The sequence below is a fragment of the Epinephelus lanceolatus genome, chromosome 20 (genome assembly GCF_041903045.1).
Source record: "Epinephelus lanceolatus isolate andai-2023 chromosome 20, ASM4190304v1, whole genome shotgun sequence".
In the NCBI taxonomy this organism is placed as follows: Eukaryota; Metazoa; Chordata; class Actinopteri; order Perciformes; family Serranidae; genus Epinephelus; species Epinephelus lanceolatus.
The window spans coordinates 4230754-4256974 of record NC_135753.1 but is presented as its reverse complement, the minus strand read 5'-3'; the positions used below and the strand labels follow the sequence as shown (position 1 = coordinate 4256974).

The following is a 26221-nucleotide window of genomic DNA, read 5'->3' as shown; positions in this document are numbered from 1 at the left end:
GGGTTTTGTATTATGTCCTTTACAAATTATTAATGGCATATTACATTTTGGTAAAATTAGATAGGTAGTATGCCTTTCAACATCAGTAGCACTTTATCTATTTGCTTTTGTAACATTTTATCTTATTTATTTACTTATTACTTGTATTTTTATTATTTTTTATTAATTTATTTATTAATTTTTATATTGTTATTATTATTATTATTATTATTATTATTATTATTATTATTGTGTTGAGCTGTTGAATGTATGAAGGTGTCCTTCATATCCTAATAAAAAATTTGATCACCAAAAAAAAATTATCCACACTTGGATAATCACACTTAGATAGATCTAAAATCCATCCCAGTACATTAGACCCAAAACAGCCTCAGTGTACAAAGAATTTAAAATCTAACAAAGTACAGAATATAGCAATAATTTCAGTTTTGTGTATTTTGGGTCACTTTAGAAAAAGTCGACAAATTTAGGGATGAAAGAATGGCACTTTTCATTACTTTCATTTCATTTAATTTAATCTTAGCTTTATTTATATAGCACTTAAACACAATGTAGAGTTGGTCCCAAGTGCTTTATAATTCAAATTCAAATGTATTGCTGTAATATGTCAACCCCCACCCCCTGGCCACGGCCACAAACATAAACCATTTCTCATTAATTCAAAACTCTTAATGACACAATAAATACTCAGTAATATTCAATAGGCTATTTTTTTTTTCAACAGAAGTAGTATTAAAGAATATAAATAACAAAAAAAATATGTTTTCTTCAGGGTTAATTTGGCAATACACGTGTTTGACACCAGCCCTTCCGACTAGCAAACCGGCAGGTAGGGGGGGCACTTTAGGGAGCTTCCCAACATGTCTAAAGGGGTTTCAAGTTGTGTCGCTGGTGGACCAGTGTCAGCCCTCACTGGGGGGACCCCCTTCTAGCCACTAGGCAGCAACAAGCCAGCTAGTTGGCATTTATCTCTACTTAAAATGCCCAGAATCTGTTCTTTAGGGTCTTTTCTATGTGTGGTTCATGGTTGTCTGTGCCATCACCTTTGTGAAGACTAATGGACAAAAAAAAATAAAAAAATAAAAAAATGTAGTGGTCTTTTACACAATTTTATATTGCGGTACATGATAAGGATGCTGACTATTGTTAAAACTGTCATTATTGCGTGGGAACTGTTGTTGTTTATCGCTTTTGCTTCTACTGTTTGTATGTAGTGCACATTAAATTTTATTTCTGTGAAAGGTGCTATAGGCCTACCAAATAAATTTATTATTATTATTATTATTATTATTATTATTATTATTATTATTATTAGTAGTAGTAGTAGTAGTAGTAGTAGTAGTCGTAGTAGTAGTAGTGTCTCCCATTTGGGGGATTACTGACATGCGTCTAAAGGGTCCATAACTTTGATAGGTCTAGGCGATAAGACTATAGCAATTTATATCCTCTATATGAACTAAATGCTCAACATGATAGCATGTAACAAAAAGCTGCAGCTCATAAACAGACTAATGCCCTGTCACATCCCTCACATCCCTTGACAATGGAGCCTGAGTGACAAACAACAGCGAGTCCTCTAACAGACGGCTCCCCTCACCCGCGTGCTACCTGCATGGCTCACTTAAACAGCCAATCATATCCCTGTAAGCTAGGAGTGACAGGCAAACAGCCAATCATATCCCTGTAAGCTAGGAGTGACAGGCAAACAGCCAATTATATCCCTGTAAGCTGGGAGTGACAGTCAAACTGCCAATCATGAGAATCACAACACCTATGTCTGCTAATTATGCAAGATGATTTGTATAAAGTAGCCTAATGGTACTTGTAGACTACTAATGTGCGTCTGTCACACTTCTAAAGCAGCGGTGTTAATAGGCTAATTAGATGAAGTGGTGCCGGTGTAATTTACATAGGAAACCCTTCTAAATAACAAAAGAAAATATAAATCTGGCACATAGTGCCTATTTTGCATAATATGCCTGATGTCCCGCATTGAGGGGGAATAAAATGTGTCCGATCTGCAACGTCGTGGAGAGACGGAGAAGGACGTGAGAAGATGCCGAAAAGAGAGCAAGGGTGAGTAGCCTACTGTTTTCAAAAATCTTGTAGCTCTTAACACTTTCGGCTTTGCCTTTCAAAATTTATCATTAAATGACGGAAGACTTTGACTAACAAAGTTTTTCAATCTGCCGAAAGTTAAGATAATTAATCAAAGAACAATTGTGTAAGGGGAATTGCCTACATGTTTTGATTTGCACCTCCATAATAACTACTGTATGAATGGAGACATTTTTTTTAATCCTAGTTTATTTTGTAAAGGGCTAATGAAAAAAGTTAATTCTCGAGCACACTTTCAAAGGAGTGCAAAAATTAATAAGGCTGCATGCTCAGAAGTTTTTTGTTTTTTTTTTAATAAGCAATTTATCTTTCTGTCTCATGTTAAACTTGACAAGGGCCCAGGGACGGTTTTTGCTATGGGAAATGTGGGTGACCGCCCAGGGCGCAATATGTGAGGAGCAGCGCCCTCCAAAAAAAAAAAAAAAAAACCACTCGCCAGTTTTCTAGACTACCGCTCATTTCCATGTCAAGTTAGTGGAGTGGGCGCTGGGGCAGCAGAAAGGAAAGGTGAATCCTGGCGGGGGTCACAGACAGGAATATGGCGGAGGCTCATAGTGCTCATGCGGCGCAAGATAACGGCTTACCGGCAACAAAGGGTTCGAGCGGCCGAGAGATGGTTCTCCCAGGGCGTGAAAGTAGCCAGGCTCGCCTCTGCAAGGGCCCTGTGCGGCAACGTTGTCTAACACTTTTTTCCCCTCTTTTTGCATTTGGAGCTTAGTGCAGGGTGTCATTTTTTCTGAGTTGCCCGCTCCATAGCCAGCAAAAACTACAGTTAACCTGTGGTGTGAGTTAACCTATGGGCGACGCATTTTCCTTCAAAATTCACACCTGTTCTTCTCTTTGGATTTTCTCCACAACCATTCGTCATAGCGAGAAGCGATGCATATCATCTGAAACAGCGGAACCATAGCTTTCCAACAAGACCAAGCACTTGTCGGCAGTCCAATGTTTTCACAGTGAAAAATAATGATAAATTTACACTAAAATTATGTATAACAGAGCTTTCATACAGCTTTGCACACACATTACTCTTAGATGGATTACTCGCGAATGTAGGGTCGCACAGAAATGCCACACATATCACATGAAAGCGCAGGACCAGAGCTTTCCAGTGATACCACACATCATTGTGCTGTCATCCTATCACCCTTTAAATAGGCTACAGATCAAATGTCTACAAAATAAAAACCTGACAAATTTCTTTACAATCCATTATACAGATCTTGTTATCAGTCACTTCATATAGTGAGGAATATCGTATCTTAGCACGTCTTAGGCTTGCGTGTGTTTCTCCCTGTCTATCCACATTTGTAGTCCAGCTTTCAAGATGCAAATATCTCTATATTGTCCAGTTGACACTCTGAAAACTGACACTCTATAGCTGAAAATTCCATATTTATTACAGTAACGCATTACTAAATAATGCATCACTGTTATAGGCCTAATTAGGGATTATATCTGTCAGACTTTAAATACAAGGAAACAATGTGTTTTGCAGATAGAGTCAGTGTTGACAACACTGAGAAAAGTTTCATATAAATTTTCATTGTAAAGATACAAATAGATCTGTATTTTTTTACTTATTTTTTTATTATCTGGGAGGGCATTCCCCTCAGTTGTTTCTCAGACTAAGTTTCCCGACTGCCGAAGGAATGTCGGACAAAAAGGAATGGAACAATTTCTTGTTGAGGATATTATAACAGATTTATAGAATTCTAAAGAGCTGAAATTATCAGTCTTGTAGTGGAGGTGGGGCCACTACATTTCATAAATAATACACTAGGCAGAAATACAATAACAATACCAGAAATTATACAAACCCATTATACATTAGTAATGATATTGCATACATTTTTTTTTGGTTGATTTTTGTGTTGAGGTTGAATGACTGTTTCCCCAGTTTGCCCACAGCATGTAATCACATCAAGGATCATTGTTGGCTACATCCTTAGAAAAAACATATTTACACAAGACACAATAAAAGTTATGTTAAAAGTTAAGCATTTAACATAACACATAAGGAACCATATCTGATTATTTCTTCTGATTGTTAAAGGGGTCATATTTTTCATTGTTAACAACAATTCATTTAAAAAAAAAAAGAAAATTCAGCGTCAACTGAGTATGTGGTTATATTGTTCATTATACTCTTGATTTGGTCAGATTTTGATTTTTGACTAAATGGACACAACATGTACTGTCATCCTAATACCATACGTGTGTTGTTTTTTTCTACAGAGTGTGCACTTTCAGGTTGTTTGGGGTGAGTTAATTAATAATTTCACTTTATATGGCACACATACATATGTAAGAATAAATGTCCAAATATGTTCTTTATCCTAACTTGTGTTACTTTCCCCCACAGAACAAAACCAAAATCATTTTGAAGCAAGATATTGTGAGGAAAGCACAACATCTTCAAAAAAATGTGGTAAATTTTAACATCATTGCCTCACAAAGAGAGGGTTTCTGGGGACAACTGTGCAAAGCACTTGAGATTCCAAACACCAAAACACTACTAACTGATATTTTCTGGGTGACACCCTGAGGTTGAGTACTGTCAGTCTGAATTGGAACGGTTGAGTAATAACGGGTAGTTTTTTAAGAATATTATTCTCAATGTACAAGGAGTACAGTAAAATATGACAGTTCAGAGTGCTTTTATTCTGAAATGCTACATCAGATTGACCTGATATTTTCTGGGTGACACCCTGAGGTTGAGTACTGTCAGTCTGAATTGGAGCGGTTGAGTAATAACGGGTAGTTTTTTAAAAATATTAATCTTAATGTACAAGGAGTACAGTAAAATATGACAGTTAAGAGGACTTTTATTCTGAAATGCTACATCAGATTGACCTGATATTTTCTGGGTGACACCCTGGGGTCAAGTACTATCAGTCTGAAGTGGAACGGTTGAGTAATAACGGGTAGTTTCTTAAAAATATTATTCTCAATGTACAAGGAGTATAGTAAAATGTGACAGTTCAGAGGGCTTTTATTCTGAAATGCTACATCAGATTGACCTGATATTTTCTGGGTGACACACTGGGGTCAAGTACTATCAGTCTGAAGTGGAACGGTTGAGTAATAACGGGTAGTTTCTTAAAAATATTATTCTCAATGTACAAGGAGTACAGTAAAATGTGACAGTTCAGAGGGCTTTTATTCTGAAATGCTACATCAGATTGACCTGATATTTTCTGGGTGACACACTGGGGTCAAGTACTATCAGTCTGAAGTGGAACGGTTGAGTAATAACGGGTAGTTTCTTAAAAATATTATTCTCAATGTACAAGGAGTACAGTAAAATGTGACAGTTCAGAGGGCTTTTATTCTGAAATGCTACATCAGATTGCCCTGATATATTCCTGGTGACACCCTGAGGTCGTGTACTATCAGTCTGAAGTGGAACGGTTGAGTAATAACAGGTAGTTTTTTTAAAAAAAATATTATTCTCAATGTACAAGGAGTACATTAAAATATGACAGTTCAGAGGGCCTTTATTCTGAAATGCTACATCAGATTGACCTGATATTTTCTGGGTGACACCCTGAGGTCGTGAAGTGGAACGGTTGAGTAATAACGGGTAGTTTTTTTAAAAATATTATTCTCAATGTACAAGGAGTACATTAAAATATGACAGTTCAGAGGGCTTTTATTCTGAAATGCTACATCAGATTGACCTGATATTTTCTGGGTGACACCCTGAGGTCGTGTACTATCAGTCTGAAGTGGAACGGTTGAGTAATAACAGGTAGGTTTTTTTTTAAAATATTATTCTCAATGTACAAGGAGTACAGTAAAATGTGACAGTTCAGAGGGCTTTTATTCTGAAATGCTACATCAGATTGACCTGATATTTTCTGGGTGACACCCTGAGGTCATGTACTGTCAGTCTGAAGTGGAACGGTTGAGTAATAACGGGTAGTTTTTTAAAAATATTATTCTCAATGTACAAGGAGTACAGTAAAATATGACAGTTCAGAGGGCTTTTATTCTAAAATGCTACATCAGATTGACCTGATATTTTCTGGGTGACACCCTGAGGTCGAGTACTATCAGTCTGAAGTGGAACGGTTGAGTAATAACGGGTAGTTTCTTAAAAATATTATTCTCAATGTACAAGGAGTACAGTAAAATGTAACAGTTCAGAGGGCTTTTATTCTGAAATGCTACATCAGATTGACCTGATATATTCCTGGTGACACCCTGAGGTCGTGTACTATCAGTCTGAAGTGGAACGGTTGAGTAATAACAGGTAGTTGTTTTTAAAAAATATTATTCTCAATGTACAAGGAGTACATTAAAATGTGACAGTTCAGAGGGCTTTTATTCTGAAATGCTACATCAGATTGACCTGATATTTTCTGGGTGACACCCTGAGGTCGAGTACTGTCAGTCTGAAGTGGAACGGTTGAGTAATAACGGGTAGTTTTTTAAAAATATTATTCTCAATGTACAAGGAGTACAGTAAAATATGACAGTTCAGAGGGCTTTTATTCTGAAATGCTACGTCAGATTGACCTGATATTTTCTGGGTGACACCCTGAGGTCGAGTACTATCAGTCTGAAGTGGAACGGTTGAGTAATAACAGGTAGTTGTTGTTTTTTTAAATATTATTCTCAATGTACAAGGAGTACATTAAAATATGACAGTTCAGAGGGCTTTTATTCTGAAATGCTACATCAGATTGACCTGATATTTTCTGGGTGACACCCTGAGGTCGTGAAGTGGAACGGTTGAGTAATAATGGGTAGTTTTTTAAAAATATTATTGTCAATGTACAAGGAGTACAGTAAAATATGACAGTTCAGAGGGCTTTTATTCTGAAATGCTCCATCAGATTGACCTGATATTTTCTGGGTGACACCCTGAGGTCGTGTACTATCAGTCTGAAGTGGAACGGTTGAGTAATAACAGGTAGTTTTTGTTTTTTTTTTAAATATTATTCTCAATGTACAAGGAGTACATTAAAATATGACAGTTCAGAGGGTTTTTATTCTGAAATGCTACATCAGATTGACCTGATATTTTCTGGGTGACACCCTGAGGTCGAGTACTATCAGTCTGAAGTGGAACGGTTGAGTAATAACGGGTAGTTTCTTAAAAATATTATTCTCAATGTACAAGGAGTACAGTAAAATGTAACAGTTCAGAGGGCTTTTATTCTGAAATGCTACATCAGATTGACCTGATATATTCCTGGTGACACCCTGAAGTCGTGTACTATCAGTCTGAAGTGGAACGGTTGAGTAATAACAGGTAGGTTTTTTTGTTTTTTTTTAAATATTATTCTCAATGTACAAGGAGTACAGTAAAATGTGACAGTTCAGAGGGCTTTTATTCTGAAATGCTACATCAGATTGACCTGATATATTCCTGGTGACACCCTGAGGTCGTGTACTATCAGTCTGAAGTGGAACGGTTGAGTAATAACAGGTAGTTGTTTTTAAAAAATATTATTCTCAATGTACAAGGAGTACATTAAAATATGACAGTTCAGAGGGCTTTTATTCTGAAATGCTACATCAGATTGACCTGATATTTTCTGGGTGACACCCTGAGGTCGAGTACTGTCAGTCTGAAGTGGAATGGTTGAGTAATAACGGGTAGTTTTTTAAAAATATTATTCTCAATGTACAAGGAGTACAGTAAAATATGGCAGTTCAGAGGGCTTTTATTCTGAAATGCTACATCAGATTGACCTGATATTTTCTGGGTGACACCCTGAGGTCGAGTACTATCAGTCTGAAGTGGAACGGTTGAGTAATAACAGGTAGTTGTTGTTTTTTTAAATATTATTCTCAATGTACAAGGAGTACATTAAAATATGACAGTTCAGAGGGTTTTTATTCTGAAATGCTACATCAGATTGACCTGATATTTTCTGGGTGACACCCTGAGGTCGTGAAGTGTAACGGTTGAGTAATAACAGGTAGTTTTTTAAAAATATTATTCTCAATGTACAAGGAGTACAGTAAAATATGACAGTTCAGAGGGCTTTTATTCTGAAATGCTACATCAGATTGACCTGATATTTTCTGGGTGACACCCTGAGGTCGAGTACTGTCAGTCTGAAGTGGAATGGTTGAGTAATAACGGGTAGTTTTTTTAAAAAATATTATTCTCAATGTACAAGGAGTACATTAAAATATGACAGTTCAGAGGGCTTTTATTCTGAAATGCTACATCAGATTGACCTGATATTTTCTGGGTGACACCCTGAGGTCGAGTACTGTCAGTCTGAAGTGGAACGGTTGAGTAATAACGGGTAGTTTTTTAAAAATATTATTCTCAATGTACAAGGAGTACAGTAAAATATGGCAGTTCAGAGGGCTTTTATTCTGAAATGCTACATCAGATTGACCTGATATTTTCTGGGTGACACCCTGAGGTCGTGTACTATCAGTCTGAAGTGGAACGGTTGAGTAATAACGGGTAGTTTCTTAAAAATATTATTCTCAATGTACAAGGAGTACAGTAAAATGTAACAGTTCAGAGGGCTTTTATTCTGAAATGCTACATCAGATTGACCTGATATATTCCTGGTGACACCCTGAGGTCGTGTACTATCAGTCTGAAGTGGAACGGTTGAGTAATAACAGGTAGTTTTTTTGTTTTTTTTTAAATATTATTCTCAATGTACAAGGAGTACAGTAAAATGTGACAGTTCAGAGGGCTTTTATTCTGAAATGCTACATCAGATTGACCTGATATAATCCTGGTGACACCCTGAGGTCGTGTACTATCAGTCTGAAGTGGAACGGTTGAGTAATAACGGGTAGTTTTTTAAAAATATTATTCTCAATGTACAAGGAGTACAGTAAAATATGACAGTTCAGAGGGCTTTTATTCTGAAATGCTCCATCAGATTGACCTGATATTTTCTGGGTGACACCCTGAGGTCGAGTACTATCAGTCTGAAGTGGAACGGTTGAGTAATAACAGGTAGTTGTTGTTTTTTTAAATATTATTCTCAATGTACAAGGAGTACATTAAAATATGACAGTTCAGAGGGCTTTTATTCTGAAATGCTACATCAGATTGACCTGATATTTTCTGGGTGACACCCTGAGGTCGTGAAGTGGAACGGTTGAGTAATAACGGGTAGTTTTTTAAAAATATTATTCTCAATGTACAAGGAGTACAGTAAAATATGACAGTTCAGAGGGCTTTTATTCTGAAATGCTCCATCAGATTGACCTGATATTTTCTGGGTGACACCCTGAGGTCGTGTACTATCAGTCTGAAGTGGAACGGTTGAGTAATAACAGGTAGTTGTTGTTTTTCTAAATATTATTCTCAATGTACAAGGAGTACATTAAAATATGACAGTTCAGAGGGCTTTTATTCTGAAATGCTACATCAGATTGACCTGATATTTTCTGGGTGACACCCTGAGGTCGTGTACTATCAGTCTGAAGTGGAACGGTTGAGTAATAACAGGTAGTTTTTTTTTTTTTTTTTAAATATTATTCTCAATGTACAAGGAGTACAGTAAAATATGACAGTTCAGAGGGCTTTTATTCTGAAATGCTACATCAGATTGACCTGATATTTTCTGGGTGACACCCTGAGGTCGTGTACTATCAGTCTGAAGTGGAACGGTTGAGTAATAACGGGTAGTTTCTTAAAAATATTATTCTCAATGTACAAGGAGTACAGTAAAATGTAACAGTTCAGAGGGCTTTTATTCTGAAATGCTACATCAGATTGACCTGATATATTCCTGGTGACACCCTGAGGTCGTGTACTATCAGTCTGAAGTGGAACGGTTGAGTAATAACAGGTAGTTTTTTTGTTTTTTTTTAAATATTATTCTCAATGTACAAGGAGTACAGTAAAATGTGACAGTTCAGAGGGCTTTTATTCTGAAATGCTACATCAGATTGACCTGATATATTCCTGGTGACACCCTGAGGTCGTGTACTATCAGTCTGAAGTGGAACGGTTGAGTAATAACAGATAGTTGTTTTTAAAAAATATTATTCTCAATGTACAAGGAGTACATTAAAATATGACAGTTCAGAGGGCTTTTATTCTGAAATGCTACATCAGATTGACCTGATATTTTCTGGGTGACACCCTGAGGTCGAGTACTATCAGTCTGAAGTGGAACGGTTGAGTAATAACAGGTAGTTGTTGTTTTTTTAAATATTATTCTCAATGTACAAGGAGTACATTAAAATATGACAGTTCAGAGGGCTTTTATTCTGAAATGCTACATCAGATTGACCTGATATTTTCTGGGTGACACCCTGAGGTCGTGAAGTGGAACGGTTGAGTAATAATGGGTAGTTTTTTAAAAATATTATTGTCAATGTACAAGGAGTACAGTAAAATATGACAGTTCAGAGGGCTTTTATTCTGAAATGCTCCATCAGATTGACCTGATATTTTCTGGGTGACACCCTGAGGTCGTGTACTATCAGTCTGAAGTGGAACGGTTGAGTAATAACAGGTAGTTTTTGTTTTTTTTTTAAATATTATTCTCAATGTACAAGGAGTACATTAAAATATGACAGTTCAGAGGGTTTTTATTCTGAAATGCTACATCAGATTGACCTGATATTTTCTGGGTGACACCCTGAGGTCGAGTACTATCAGTCTGAAGTGGAACGGTTGAGTAATAACGGGTAGTTTCTTAAAAATATTATTCTCAATGTACAAGGAGTACAGTAAAATGTAACAGTTCAGAGGGCTTTTATTCTGAAATGCTACATCAGATTGACCTGATATATTCCTGGTGACACCCTGAAGTCGTGTACTATCAGTCTGAAGTGGAACGGTTGAGTAATAACAGGTAGGTTTTTTTGTTTTTTTTTAAATATTATTCTCAATGTACAAGGAGTACAGTAAAATGTGACAGTTCAGAGGGCTTTTATTCTGAAATGCTACATCAGATTGACCTGATATATTCCTGGTGACACCCTGAGGTCGTGTACTATCAGTCTGAAGTGGAACGGTTGAGTAATAACAGGTAGTTGTTTTTAAAAAATATTATTCTCAATGTACAAGGAGTACATTAAAATATGACAGTTCAGAGGGCTTTTATTCTGAAATGCTACATCAGATTGACCTGATATTTTCTGGGTGACACCCTGAGGTCGAGTACTGTCAGTCTGAAGTGGAATGGTTGAGTAATAACGGGTAGTTTTTTAAAAATATTATTCTCAATGTACAAGGAGTACAGTAAAATATGGCAGTTCAGAGGGCTTTTATTCTGAAATGCTACATCAGATTGACCTGATATTTTCTGGGTGACACCCTGAGGTCGAGTACTATCAGTCTGAAGTGGAACGGTTGAGTAATAACAGGTAGTTGTTGTTTTTTTAAATATTATTCTCAATGTACAAGGAGTACATTAAAATATGACAGTTCAGAGGGTTTTTATTCTGAAATGCTACATCAGATTGACCTGATATTTTCTGGGTGACACCCTGAGGTCGTGAAGTGTAACGGTTGAGTAATAACAGGTAGTTTTTTAAAAATATTATTCTCAATGTACAAGGAGTACAGTAAAATATGACAGTTCAGAGGGCTTTTATTCTGAAATGCTACATCAGATTGACCTGATATTTTCTGGGTGACACCCTGAGGTCGAGTACTGTCAGTCTGAAGTGGAATGGTTGAGTAATAACGGGTAGTTTTTTTAAAAAATATTATTCTCAATGTACAAGGAGTACATTAAAATATGACAGTTCAGAGGGCTTTTATTCTGAAATGCTACATCAGATTGACCTGATATTTTCTGGGTGACACCCTGAGGTCGAGTACTGTCAGTCTGAAGTGGAACGGTTGAGTAATAACGGGTAGTTTTTTAAAAATATTATTCTCAATGTACAAGGAGTACAGTAAAATATGGCAGTTCAGAGGGCTTTTATTCTGAAATGCTACATCAGATTGACCTGATATTTTCTGGGTGACACCCTGAGGTCGTGTACTATCAGTCTGAAGTGGAACGGTTGAGTAATAACGGGTAGTTTCTTAAAAATATTATTCTCAATGTACAAGGAGTACAGTAAAATGTAACAGTTCAGAGGGCTTTTATTCTGAAATGCTACATCAGATTGACCTGATATATTCCTGGTGACACCCTGAGGTCGTGTACTATCAGTCTGAAGTGGAACGGTTGAGTAATAACAGGTAGTTTTTTTGTTTTTTTTTAAATATTATTCTCAATGTACAAGGAGTACAGTAAAATGTGACAGTTCAGAGGGCTTTTATTCTGAAATGCTACATCAGATTGACCTGATATAATCCTGGTGACACCCTGAGGTCGTGTACTATCAGTCTGAAGTGGAACGGTTGAGTAATAACGGGTAGTTTTTTAAAAATATTATTCTCAATGTACAAGGAGTACAGTAAAATATGACAGTTCAGAGGGCTTTTATTCTGAAATGCTCCATCAGATTGACCTGATATTTTCTGGGTGACACCCTGAGGTCGAGTACTATCAGTCTGAAGTGGAACGGTTGAGTAATAACAGGTAGTTGTTGTTTTTTTAAATATTATTCTCAATGTACAAGGAGTACATTAAAATATGACAGTTCAGAGGGCTTTTATTCTGAAATGCTACATCAGATTGACCTGATATTTTCTGGGTGACACCCTGAGGTCGTGAAGTGGAACGGTTGAGTAATAACGGGTAGTTTTTTAAAAATATTATTCTCAATGTACAAGGAGTACAGTAAAATATGACAGTTCAGAGGGCTTTTATTCTGAAATGCTCCATCAGATTGACCTGATATTTTCTGGGTGACACCCTGAGGTCGTGTACTATCAGTCTGAAGTGGAACGGTTGAGTAATAACAGGTAGTTGTTGTTTTTCTAAATATTATTCTCAATGTACAAGGAGTACATTAAAATATGACAGTTCAGAGGGCTTTTATTCTGAAATGCTACATCAGATTGACCTGATATTTTCTGGGTGACACCCTGAGGTCGTGTACTATCAGTCTGAAGTGGAACGGTTGAGTAATAACAGGTAGTTTTTTTTTTTTTTTTTAAATATTATTCTCAATGTACAAGGAGTACAGTAAAATATGACAGTTCAGAGGGCTTTTATTCTGAAATGCTACATCAGATTGACCTGATATTTTCTGGGTGACACCCTGAGGTCGTGTACTATCAGTCTGAAGTGGAACGGTTGAGTAATAACGGGTAGTTTCTTAAAAATATTATTCTCAATGTACAAGGAGTACAGTAAAATGTAACAGTTCAGAGGGCTTTTATTCTGAAATGCTACATCAGATTGACCTGATATATTCCTGGTGACACCCTGAGGTCGTGTACTATCAGTCTGAAGTGGAACGGTTGAGTAATAACAGGTAGTTTTTTTGTTTTTTTTTAAATATTATTCTCAATGTACAAGGAGTACAGTAAAATGTGACAGTTCAGAGGGCTTTTATTCTGAAATGCTACATCAGATTGACCTGATATATTCCTGGTGACACCCTGAGGTCGTGTACTATCAGTCTGAAGTGGAACGGTTGAGTAATAACAGATAGTTGTTTTTAAAAAATATTATTCTCAATGTACAAGGAGTACATTAAAATATGACAGTTCAGAGGGCTTTTATTCTGAAATGCTACATCAGATTGACCTGATATTTTCTGGGTGACACCCTGAGGTCGAGTACTATCAGTCTGAAGTGGAACGGTTGAGTAATAACAGGTAGTTGTTGTTTTTTTAAATATTATTCTCAATGTACAAGGAGTACATTAAAATATGACAGTTCAGAGGGCTTTTATTCTGAAATGCTACATCAGATTGACCTGATATTTTCTGGGTGACACCCTGAGGTCGTGAAGTGGAACGGTTGAGTAATAATGGGTAGTTTTTTAAAAATATTATTGTCAATGTACAAGGAGTACAGTAAAATATGACAGTTCAGAGGGCTTTTATTCTGAAATGCTCCATCAGATTGACCTGATATTTTCTGGGTGACACCCTGAGGTCGTGTACTATCAGTCTGAAGTGGAACGGTTGAGTAATAACAGGTAGTTTTTGTTTTTTTTTTAAATATTATTCTCAATGTACAAGGAGTACATTAAAATATGACAGTTCAGAGGGTTTTTATTCTGAAATGCTACATCAGATTGACCTGATATTTTCTGGGTGACACCCTGAGGTCGAGTACTATCAGTCTGAAGTGGAACGGTTGAGTAATAACGGGTAGTTTCTTAAAAATATTATTCTCAATGTACAAGGAGTACAGTAAAATGTAACAGTTCAGAGGGCTTTTATTCTGAAATGCTACATCAGATTGACCTGATATATTCCTGGTGACACCCTGAAGTCGTGTACTATCAGTCTGAAGTGGAACGGTTGAGTAATAACAGGTAGGTTTTTTTGTTTTTTTTTAAATATTATTCTCAATGTACAAGGAGTACAGTAAAATGTGACAGTTCAGAGGGCTTTTATTCTGAAATGCTACATCAGATTGACCTGATATATTCCTGGTGACACCCTGAGGTCGTGTACTATCAGTCTGAAGTGGAACGGTTGAGTAATAACAGGTAGTTGTTTTTAAAAAATATTATTCTCAATGTACAAGGAGTACATTAAAATATGACAGTTCAGAGGGCTTTTATTCTGAAATGCTACATCAGATTGACCTGATATTTTCTGGGTGACACCCTGAGGTCGAGTACTGTCAGTCTGAAGTGGAATGGTTGAGTAATAACGGGTAGTTTTTTAAAAATATTATTCTCAATGTACAAGGAGTACAGTAAAATATGGCAGTTCAGAGGGCTTTTATTCTGAAATGCTACATCAGATTGACCTGATATTTTCTGGGTGACACCCTGAGGTCGAGTACTATCAGTCTGAAGTGGAACGGTTGAGTAATAACAGGTAGTTGTTGTTTTTTTAAATATTATTCTCAATGTACAAGGAGTACATTAAAATATGACAGTTCAGAGGGTTTTTATTCTGAAATGCTACATCAGATTGACCTGATATTTTCTGGGTGACACCCTGAGGTCGTGAAGTGTAACGGTTGAGTAATAACAGGTAGTTTTTTAAAAATATTATTCTCAATGTACAAGGAGTACAGTAAAATATGACAGTTCAGAGGGCTTTTATTCTGAAATGCTACATCAGATTGACCTGATATTTTCTGGGTGACACCCTGAGGTCGAGTACTGTCAGTCTGAAGTGGAATGGTTGAGTAATAACGGGTAGTTTTTTTAAAAAATATTATTCTCAATGTACAAGGAGTACATTAAAATATGACAGTTCAGAGGGCTTTTATTCTGAAATGCTACATCAGATTGACCTGATATTTTCTGGGTGACACCCTGAGGTCGAGTACTGTCAGTCTGAAGTGGAATGGTTGAGTAATAACGGGTAGTTTTTTAAAAATATTATTCTCAATGTACAAGGAGTACAGTAAAATATGGCAGTTCAGAGGGCTTTTATTCTGAAATGCTACATCAGATTGACCTGATATTTTCTGGGTGACACCCTGAGGTCGTGTACTATCAGTCTGAAGTGGAACGGTTGAGTAATAACGGGTAGTTTCTTAAAAATATTATTCTCAATGTACAAGGAGTACAGTAAAATGTAACAGTTCAGAGGGCTTTTATTCTGAAATGCTACATCAGATTGACCTGATATATTCCTGGTGACACCCTGAGGTCGTGTACTATCAGTCTGAAGTGGAACGGTTGAGTAATAACAGGTAGTTTTTTTGTTTTTTTTTAAATATTATTCTCAATGTACAAGGAGTACAGTAAAATGTGACAGTTCAGAGGGCTTTTATTCTGAAATGCTACATCAGATTGACCTGATATAATCCTGGTGACACCCTGAGGTCGTGTACTATCAGTCTGAAGTGGAACGGTTGAGTAATAACGGGTAGTTTTTTAAAAATATTATTCTCAATGTACAAGGAGTACAGTAAAATATGACAGTTCAGAGGGCTTTTATTCTGAAATGCTCCATCAGATTGACCTGATATTTTCTGGGTGACACCCTGAGGTCGAGTACTATCAGTCTGAAGTGGAACGGTTGAGTAATAACAGGTAGTTGTTGTTTTTTTAAATATTATTCTCAATGTACAAGGAGTACATTAAAATATGACAGTTCAGAGGGCTTTTATTCTGAAATGCTACATCAGATTGACCTGATATTTTCTGGGTGACACCCTGAGGTCGTGAAGTGGAACGGTTGAGTAATAACGGGTAGTTTTTTAAAAATATTATTCTCAATGTACAAGGAGTACAGTAAAATATGACAGTTCAGAGGGCTTTTATTCTGAAATGCTCCATCAGATTGACCTGATATTTTCTGGGTGACACCCTGAGGTCGTGTACTATCAGTCTGAAGTGGAACGGTTGAGTAATAACAGGTAGTTGTTGTTTTTCTAAATATTATTCTCAATGTACAAGGAGTACATTAAAATATGACAGTTCAGAGGGCTTTTATTCTGAAATGCTACATCAGATTGACCTGATATTTTCTGGGTGACACCCTGAGGTCGTGTACTATCAGTCTGAAGTGGAACGGTTGAGTAATAACAGGTAGTTTTTTTTTTTTTTTTTAAATATTATTCTCAATGTACAAGGAGTACAGTAAAATATGACAGTTCAGAGGGCTTTTATTCTGAAATGCTACATCAGATTGACCTGATATTTTCTGGGTGACACCCTGAGGTCGTGTACTATCAGTCTGAAGTGGAACGGTTGAGTAATAACGGGTAGTTTCTTAAAAATATTATTCTCAATGTACAAGGAGTACAGTAAAATGTAACAGTTCAGAGGGCTTTTATTCTGAAATGCTACATCAGATTGACCTGATATATTCCTGGTGACACCCTGAGGTCGTGTACTATCAGTCTGAAGTGGAACGGTTGAGTAATAACAGGTAGTTTTTTTGTTTTTTTTTAAATATTATTCTCAATGTACAAGGAGTACAGTAAAATGTGACAGTTCAGAGGGCTTTTATTCTGAAATGCTACATCAGATTGACCTGATATATTCCTGGTGACACCCTGAGGTCGTGTACTATCAGTCTGAAGTGGAACGGTTGAGTAATAACGGGTAGTTTCTTAAAAATATTATTCTCAATGTACAAGGAGTACAGTAAAATGTAACAGTTCAGAGGGCTTTTATTCTGAAATGCTACATCAGATTGACCTGATATATTCCTGGTGACACCCTGAGGTCGTGTACTATCAGTCTGAAGTGGAACGGTTGAGTAATAACAGGTAGTTTTTTTGTTTTTTTTTAAATATTATTCTCAATGTACAAGGAGTACAGTAAAATGTGACAGTTCAGAGGGCTTTTATTCTGAAATGCTACATCAGATTGACCTGATATATTCCTGGTGACACCCTGAGGTCGTGTACTATCAGTCTGAAGTGGAACGGTTGAGTAATAACAGGTAGTTGTTTTTAAAAAATATTATTCTCAATGTACAAGGAGTACATTAAAATATGACAGTTCAGAGGGCTTTTATTCTGAAATGCTACATCAGATTGACCTGATATTTTCTGGGTGACACCCTGAGGTCGTGAAGTGGAACGGTTGAGTAATAACGGGTAGTATTTTAAAAATATTATTGTCAATGTACAAGGAGTACAGTAAAATATGACAGTTCAGAGGGTTTTTATTCTGAAATGCTACATCAGATTGACCTGATATTTTCTGGGTGACACCCTGAGGTCGAGTACTATCAGTCTGAAGTGGAACGGTTGAGTAATAACGGGTAGTTTCTTAAAAATATTATTCTCAATGTACAAGGAGTACAGTAAAATGTAACAGTTCAGAGGGCTTTTATTCTGAAATGCTACATCAGATTGACCTGATATATTCCTGGTGACACCCTGAGGTCGTGTACTATCAGTCTGAAGTGGAACGGTTGAGTAATAACAGGTAGGTTTTTTTTTTTTTTTTTTTAAATATTAATCTCAATGTACAAGGAGTACAGTAAAATGTGACAGTTCAGAGGGCTTTTATTCTGAAATGCTACATCAGATTGCCCTGATATATTCCTGGTGACACCCTGAGGTCGTGTACTATCAGTCTGAAGTGGAACGGTTGAGTAATAACAGGTAGTTGTTTTTAAAAAATATTATTCTCAATGTACAAGGAGTACATTAAAATATGACAGTTCAGAGGGCTTTTATTCTGAAATGCTACATCAGATTGACCTGATATTTTCTGGGTGACACCCTGAGGTCGAGTACTGTCAGTCTGAAGTGGAATGGTTGAGTAATAACGGGTAGTTTTTTAAAAATATTATTCTCAATGTACAAGGAGTACAGTAAAATATGGCAGTTCAGAGGGCTTTTATTCTGAAATGCTACATCAGATTGACCTGATATTTTCTGGGTGACACCCTGAGGTCGAGTACTATCAGTCTGAAGTGGAACGGTTGAGTAATAACAGGTAGTTGTTGTTTTTTTAAATATTATTCTCAATGTACAAGGAGTACATTAAAATATGACAGTTCAGAGGGTTTTTATTCTGAAATGCTACATCAGATTGACCTGATATTTTCTGGGTGACACCCTGAGGTCGTGAAGTGTAACGGTTGAGTAATAACAGGTAGTTTTTTAAAAATATTATTCTCAATGTACAAGGAGTACAGTAAAATATGACAGTTCAGAGGGCTTTTATTCTGAAATGCTACATCAGATTGACCTGATATTTTCTGGGTGACACCCTGAGGTCGTGTACTATCAGTCTGAAGTGGAACGGTTGAGTAATAACGGGTAGTTTCTTAAAAATATTATTCTCAATGTACAAGGAGTACAGTAAAATGTAACAGTTCAGAGGGCTTTTATTCTGAAATGCTACATCAGATTGACCTGATATATTCCTGGTGACACCCTGAGGTCGTGTACTATCAGTCTGAAGTGGAACGGTTGAGTAATAACAGGTAGTTTTTTTGTTTTTTTTTAAATATTATTCTCAATGTACAAGGAGTACAGTAAAATGTGACAGTTCAGAGGGCTTTTATTCTGAAATGCTACATCAGATTGACCTGATATATTCCTGGTGACACCCTGAGGTCATGTACTATCAGTCTGAAGTGGAACGGTTGAGTAATAACAGGTAGTTGTTTTTAAAAAATATTATTCTCAATGTACAAGGAGTACATTAAAATATGACAGTTCAGAGGGCTTTTATTCTGAAATGCTACATCAGATTGACCTGATATTTTCTGGGTGACACCCTGAGGTTGAGTACTGTCAGTCTGAAGTGGAACGGTTGAGTAATAACGGGTAGTTTTTTAAAAATATTATTGTCAATGTACAAGGAGTACAGTAAAATATGACAGTTCAGAGGGCTTTTATTCTGAAATGCTCCATCAGATTGACCTGATATTTTCTGGGTGACACCCTGAGGTCGAGTACTATCAGTCTGAAGTGGAACGGTTGAGTAATAACAGGTAGTTGTTGTTTTTTTAAATATTATTCTCAATGTACAAGGAGTACATTAAAATATGACAGTTCAGAGGGCTTTTATTCTGAAATGCTACATCAGATTGACCTGATATTTTCTGGGTGACACCCTGAGGTCGTTTTGGAAGCTTGCTTATATAACAGTTAGTTCCGACCGAGTAATTTGATTGGAGGAGAGGCATTCCGTGAGTGCCGATATAGAGTATAACATCACTGGGACATGTAGCTAACAGTAAAATCACTCCGCTCACAGGTGTTATAAATATAAATACAACCGTTAATTAACCAACTATCACACTCGCTACATTGACGCAAACTGACTCTATAGCGTTACACCAAGAAGATTCATTCTCCCCAAAATTACATTTGAATTAAATCATGAGTGGTCGTCAGGAAAGGAAAAGGAAAGCCAGGACTCTTCTGTGCAGACCTCCAGGTGTGTTTGTGTAACACCAGCCGAGCTCGACAAACTGGAGAGGAGCAAAAATTAAGCGAACACAGTCAGGAATTGTCAATGATCATCTGATGAGGTACTGATGAGGATGAGGGAGGTTGGAAGCTGAATCCGGCCGTGCCAACGTTTCATCAGCCGAACTGGACGAAGTTACACAGTTGCAGATCAATGTAAATACAAAGTAGCTTGTGAGTTCCTGGCGTGTGTGCTGCGTTGCCTGGCAAGAGCCCGGGGGAACGGCTTTTTTTTCGCGGAGCTACATAACATAGGATTTATTTCTGCCTACGACCGAATCGAAGCCGTGACGATATACAGTACAACATCACTCCCTCTCATGCGATATTGCTTAATTTTACTGCACCCTGAGGTCGTTTTGGAAGCTTGGTTTTACTTTGAAATCAGCCCTTTCTCGCTCTTGCCGTAATGTGTAGTATATGCGCGCACCGCAAAACAACGTGAGGGCTGGCTTGACCAAATGTTTCAAAGTGAGGGCTGGCTTGACTTTAGTAAAATGGCGCAGGGCACTCGGCGAGATGTCAGCTGCGACCCAATTATTTTGACCAGAACAGCTCAGGCACGGACATCACTCACTCGGCTACCGCTCACACAAACACAAAACTACACATTATCACTATAATTGCTATCAGGGATAATGTGTAGTTGTGTGTTTGTGTGAGCGATAGCCGAGTGAGTGATGTCTGTGTCTGAAATGGAGACGAAACTACGGCGGCGGCGCAGTTTTAAATTTGACAAAAACACTCACCATCATTAGACTTAAAAAACGTTAGTTAATCCACCTCAGGTCACCTTAGTACATTTAAAAACATTTATTTTAGCTTAACACTTGATATTTGGCTGGATAAATAAGTTGCCACACTGGATAACGTTAACTTTTTTTTAAGCAACCACTCCTTGCCAGCAAACAGCGTCAGTGCCAATTGAGTTGCTTTACACCCCCATGTTATGTTATCACGACTTCATACAGCGATTACCATCCGGTAGAAGTAAATATATTCCGTTCTTACCTTCTTTAAAACGTATAATCCACACAGTCCACACAAGTTCTTTCTTTTCCGTCTTCTCCTTTTCCAACCGACGTTGACTGAAAAAGGCGCGCATGTCTGACCACACCGGATGTTGTAATCAGCTCCGGCAGGAGTGACTGTAACTCAGTCACAGGTGTAAACATTTAACTCGCTTGACTGACAACGCACGCAGAGCTTTTTTATCACTACAAGTTTTAAAACAACACCAAAATCAACACCCACAAACTCAAAATTATTAACACTGAAAAAACAACACTACAGATTTTGCTGTGTACAGGGTGGTCTCAAGGGCGTTTGGCCATTCGCCACAAGGTCATGACAGAGCTTTTCAAAAAGCTGCTGGAGCAATCGACGGCTGCCATGTCAGGATCAAGCCACCAAGTGGCCCTGATGGTCAGTGCTACAAGAACAGGAAACTGTTTGCTTCCATCATTCTGCATGCAGTTTGTGACCATCAGGGCCGCTTCACAGACACGTATGTGGGCTGGCCGGGGTCGGTGCACGACTCCACAGTACTCGGGCACAGCCCACTGTACAGGTGGGCCATCTACCCTCCTCCTGGGTACTTCATCTTGGCAGAAGGTGGGTACCCAAGCCTCCAAAACTCACTCCCCCTCATCACTCCCTACAAGTGGCTGGTACAAGGTGTGGGAGCCCAGCGCTTCAACGCTCATCATTCCAGGGCACGTTCCGTCATAGAGCGTGCCTTTGGGATGATGAAGACGAGGTTCAGGGCCATCTTCCTCCAAGCGCTGGAGGTGCACCACCTCATTATGCAACAGAATTATTGTTAAATGGTGAATATGAGTAAATTAATCTTCTTTTTTTTTCTTCAGGTCATAACAGCATGTGCCATCCTGCACAACATCTGCCTAGGTGCTGGTGACATCATGGCCCCAGAGGATGAAGTGCTGGACGACATGTCTGAGGATGAGGGGGAGAATGGTTTGGAGGCAGTCAGTGGTGCTCCATGGCGGAACCAGCTGTCTGTCGAGGTGTCTGCCCTGGAGGAGGGTCTCGTTGACCATGATTACCTTTAGAGGGCGAATAAAATAATTTTAATGCCATTCCTATTTAAAGTGTTTAGCAAACATTTTTGTTTGTTGAAGTAGTTTATGGTGGGATATTTAAAAAGTTGTGCAGTAGTATTTTGTTTGCAATGTGTTTTATTCTTGCCTCTCTTTTAAACATTTTTTAGTGACATGGCAGCCCTTCAAACCCCATTGATGGACAGATAATAAATACAAGATTTTAATTTAACTATATACAACATTTGGAAAAGATAATGGAACAACTATAACTATATAATATTTTTAATTAACAACTATAACTATATACAACATTTTAAATTAACATCTGAAACCAGAAACAGCAACACATAAAACTTAATTGAACAGGAAAAAAAAACAGCTAAAAAAATCACTGCCTATCAATCATCCTCTCTAATAAATTAAAAAGTCTGTCCATCGTTTCCCTGCTTTCTCTTTCCCTCCTCTCCTCGGCCTCCCTCTGCAACCTCATATCCTCTCTCATCAGCTCCAACATCTCATCTTCTCTTTCCTTTCTTCTTTTCTGTGTCCCTCCTGTTGCTGGCCCTGGCTGCCTCTCCTCATCCTCCTCATCCTCCTCCTCATGCTGCTCACCCACTGCAGCACCTGGCCCTGGTGTGTCCTCAGGGATGGAGGCAATTAGGACAGGAGGGGCAATGGAAGGCCTCTGTCCTAAAACCTCATCCATGAGGACAAACCAGGGCCAGGTGGCAACAGTGGGCTTCCCGCCGACTCCCTGCCCTGTCCCTGGATCTTTGCATTCCTAAGGCAGAGGAAATCAATCACAACAGCAGCAATTTTCTGCAAAGTATTTATTAAAAAAGTATTGAAAAAGGAGTGCATCATGGACTCAAAAAGAGGTATGTTTGAGGTGCTCTTTGAAATGGGATTCACGTAGTGATAAAGAAACGAAGAAAAAACTCCAAGGCACTCTCCCAAAGCAGTTAAACTGCCTTTATTCTTAAACCACGGTCACATAAACCTTACAAACACAGTCCTTCGACACTTTTCGGCATCAAGGCTTCATCAGGAAGTTAAACAGGTTCAAGGAATAAAGAATAAAGGCATTTTAAAGGGAAATTTCGGTTTATTTCAACCCGTCTCCTATCGTCCTAAATTTGTTTCAAGTGACTGGTGACATAGAAATAATAGTTAGCATGTTAGCCGTTAGCCTAGATACAGCCGGGGCGCGATAGTAGCGTCAGACCTGTTAAAATGTAAGTGAATGGGCAACCTTCAAGTGCAAAGTTAGTCCACTAAACAAGCTTTTTTCCCACAAAGACCGCCTCATATCGTTAGGATAAATGTCAGAGAACATACAGAAAACGACATGTAAACATGTTGTCTTACCTTACCGGTGTGGTGCCGTGTTTGTTTATCCCTCTAGCTCTGCTTTCCAAAGCGCGGCCGAAATATATCTCGCCAGCTCTAGATAAAGCCCAGCTCGATACTAACGTTACTCCAGGTGGAGGTGTCTCGTCCTCGGTCACATCCAGACCTTGAAAATAGGGCTGCAACCAGTCCCATTCCTTGCAACAGAGGCATTCCTCACAGGTACACCTCCAATCTCCAGAGCTACGCAGCCTTGCAGCAGCCATCCGTCCTCTACCTGTTGCGCCTCTCTCTCTCTCCTCCTCCGTTCTTCAATTTCACGAAGCTCTTCGTCAGTGTATCCTTCCAGCTGTTGCTGCTTGTTCAGCTATGAGATCGCTGCTTGTTCTCCCGATATTTCGGCCGTGCTTTGGAAAGCAGAGCTGGATGATAAACAAACATGGCAGCACACCGGTAAGGTAAGACAACACGTTTACATGTCGTTTTCTATATGTTCTCTGACATTTATCCTATTGATATGAGGCGGTCTTTGTGGAAAAAAAGCTTGTTTAGTGGACTAACTTTGCACTTGAAGGTTGCCCTTTCACATGTTTTAACAGGTCTGACGCTACTAATGCGCCCCGGCTGTATCTAGGCTAACGGCTAACATGCTAACTATTATTTTTATGTCACTCGTCACTTGAAACAAATTTAGGACAATAGGAGACAGGTTAAATAAACCGAAATTTCCCTTTAACTACTATGGGAGAGTGCCTTGGAGTTTTTTCTATGTTTCTTTATCAAAGTATTAACTTGGGTAAAACAAATGTAGTTTCCATATCATTATCCAAACCTGCACATACTTTATTTTATTTTTTTAGGTTGTCCCACTTTTTTTTTTTGCCTGTTGAGGCTCCACTTTTCCCTCCAGGCCCATTTTTTGAATGATTGTTCTAAACAAGAGAGAAGCATGACAAAAGGTAAACACACAAGATCACAAAAGGTGACATCAGGACAGACATAAAACTCCCACCCTGACCCAAAAACAACATTCACTTGTGATCTAAAGATTACATTTGTACTTTGGTCTTTGTACAGGATTTGGGTTAATTTGAGTAACCTGTACATACAAATATGTGTAGAGTACAAATGGGCTATTTATTATTACCTTAACAGGTACCTCCATCTGAGTGTGGCTGTATTCTTGGCCCCTGTGAACAGGTGGTCGTTTTCACCACGGAGTTTTATGAATTCCTCCGTTTGGTCCTTGTTCCCTACAACAAAATGAAATGTAAGACATATTTTCTGTTATGTCAACAGGCAAAATGATATATGTATGTATATATATATATATATATATATATATATATATATATATATATATATATATATATATATATATATAATAACGATGATAACAATAATGCTCCTGAAGTTAGCTCTATATTCAATCCACACATTTATAGTTTTACAGCCTAGAAATACAGCGGGGCTCATAACCTATCCTATCATTAACTTTATATTTGTTCATTACGGTGCGTTTACGCACCTGACGTAAGGTATAAACAGCCTACAATATCTCCACAGTTACAATAAGATATAACATTAAGTCACCCTCCGAGCTTGTAACAATTGAAAGTCAAGGGGTTTAAGGCTTTAACGTTACCGTTACTTTTAATCTTGCACTCCACCCCCATTTTGTAGCAAAAACGCCTAAAATGACATACCCAAATTAAAATGACTGTAGCGTCTGAGCCGCTCTGACTACATGCATGCATGAGGTCTTGCCAGAAAGAAAATTCCCTTAAGTTTCTTGTGAAAGTGTCAGAAACACTCTAGATGATACAGAGACAGAGTAATGGGCCTCTGAAATCAGTAAAAAATTGAAAATTTTGCCTAAAATAAAATAAAAAATGTATTTCAGGATGAATAACTGTCTGTGGCTTCATCTGAGCAGGTAAATGACACTGTGGGGCTGTAGGCACACTATCAATGAACACTTGTTTCAAATTTGAAGAAGACTGCTCAAAGTATGACCATTCTACAGTGTTTTTTCCATGAAAAGATCCATGTGGAGCTCCAAATGACAAGTCGGTCACTCTGCTTCAAAACAGTACTATCAGTGATCAAACAACACTCAGCCAGCTTCTAACATTGTACCTTACTGAAATCAGATGTGATTGTGATAGCTGATGTTGTTTATGACACAGAAACACCATAAAATATCACCAACTAAAGCCATATGAAACGTGAAAGTTATGATCCCACTTTCTAGGCGGTATATTTCAGCCAAAAATAGTGGTAGGAGTGAGACTCTTACCTTTTACAAAAGATCTAAGTCCCCGCTAACAGGTCCGCATAAGATCGCGAATAATCCTTTAACTTTTCCTGTCGAAAAACGGCGTGACATGACTTGTCACCACTCATCACGATTTTGGACTTTGTGTGTTTAGGCTGCTCTGGTGCGAAATACATAATAAACAAAAGAAAAACGATGTTATTTTTTAAAAGTCGAGAGCTTCCTGAATCCGGCAGTACCAAACATCACACGATTTTATGACGTATGCGCCTGTGAGATAGCGTTTAACGGGGGGGGGGGGGGGGGGGGGGGCGTCGGCGTCCGGGCGGAGTTAGAGAGGTTAAAGGCTAACTGAGCTCCTCCTATCAACAGATTAGCCTTAAGCTAACAGTTACATCGCGGAGCTTGCGCTACCTTCCGGTGGCTACGTGTTAGCATACTACTAACGTCACATATTTTAACAGCCATTTAGAGGTTTTAAGGCCCCTTGAACTTCTGGCATTAAGTAAAAATCCGTTACTTACATT

At 38.0% G+C, this 26221-nt stretch overlaps 1 long non-coding RNA gene and 1 pseudogene across 3 annotated transcripts in view; both read right to left on the bottom strand.

Annotated features, from left to right (window-relative positions):
• LOC144458970 (uncharacterized) overlaps positions 1–21327 on the bottom strand; it is a 38692-nt pseudogene extending 17365 nt beyond the window's left edge. Inside the window, exon 1 of the transcript XR_013488299.1 lies at positions 21015–21327. The product of XR_013488299.1 is annotated as an uncharacterized LOC144458970 (transcript). The remainder of the gene's footprint in view (positions 1–21014) is intronic.
• Positions 21328–21336: 9 nt separating this feature from the next.
• Positions 21337–25930, bottom strand: LOC144458971 (uncharacterized). Of its 2 annotated transcripts, none has more exons than XR_013488301.1 (3): positions 25716–25930; positions 24259–24669; positions 21337–22069 (listed from the first exon to the last, which is right to left on the bottom strand). It is a non-coding gene; the product is annotated as an uncharacterized LOC144458971 (long non-coding RNA). The 2 variants fall into 2 exon arrangements; XR_013488300.1 differs by lacking the exon at positions 21337–22069 and having other exon boundaries at positions 24090–24348; positions 24564–24669.
• Positions 25931–26221: the final 291 nt, after the last annotated feature.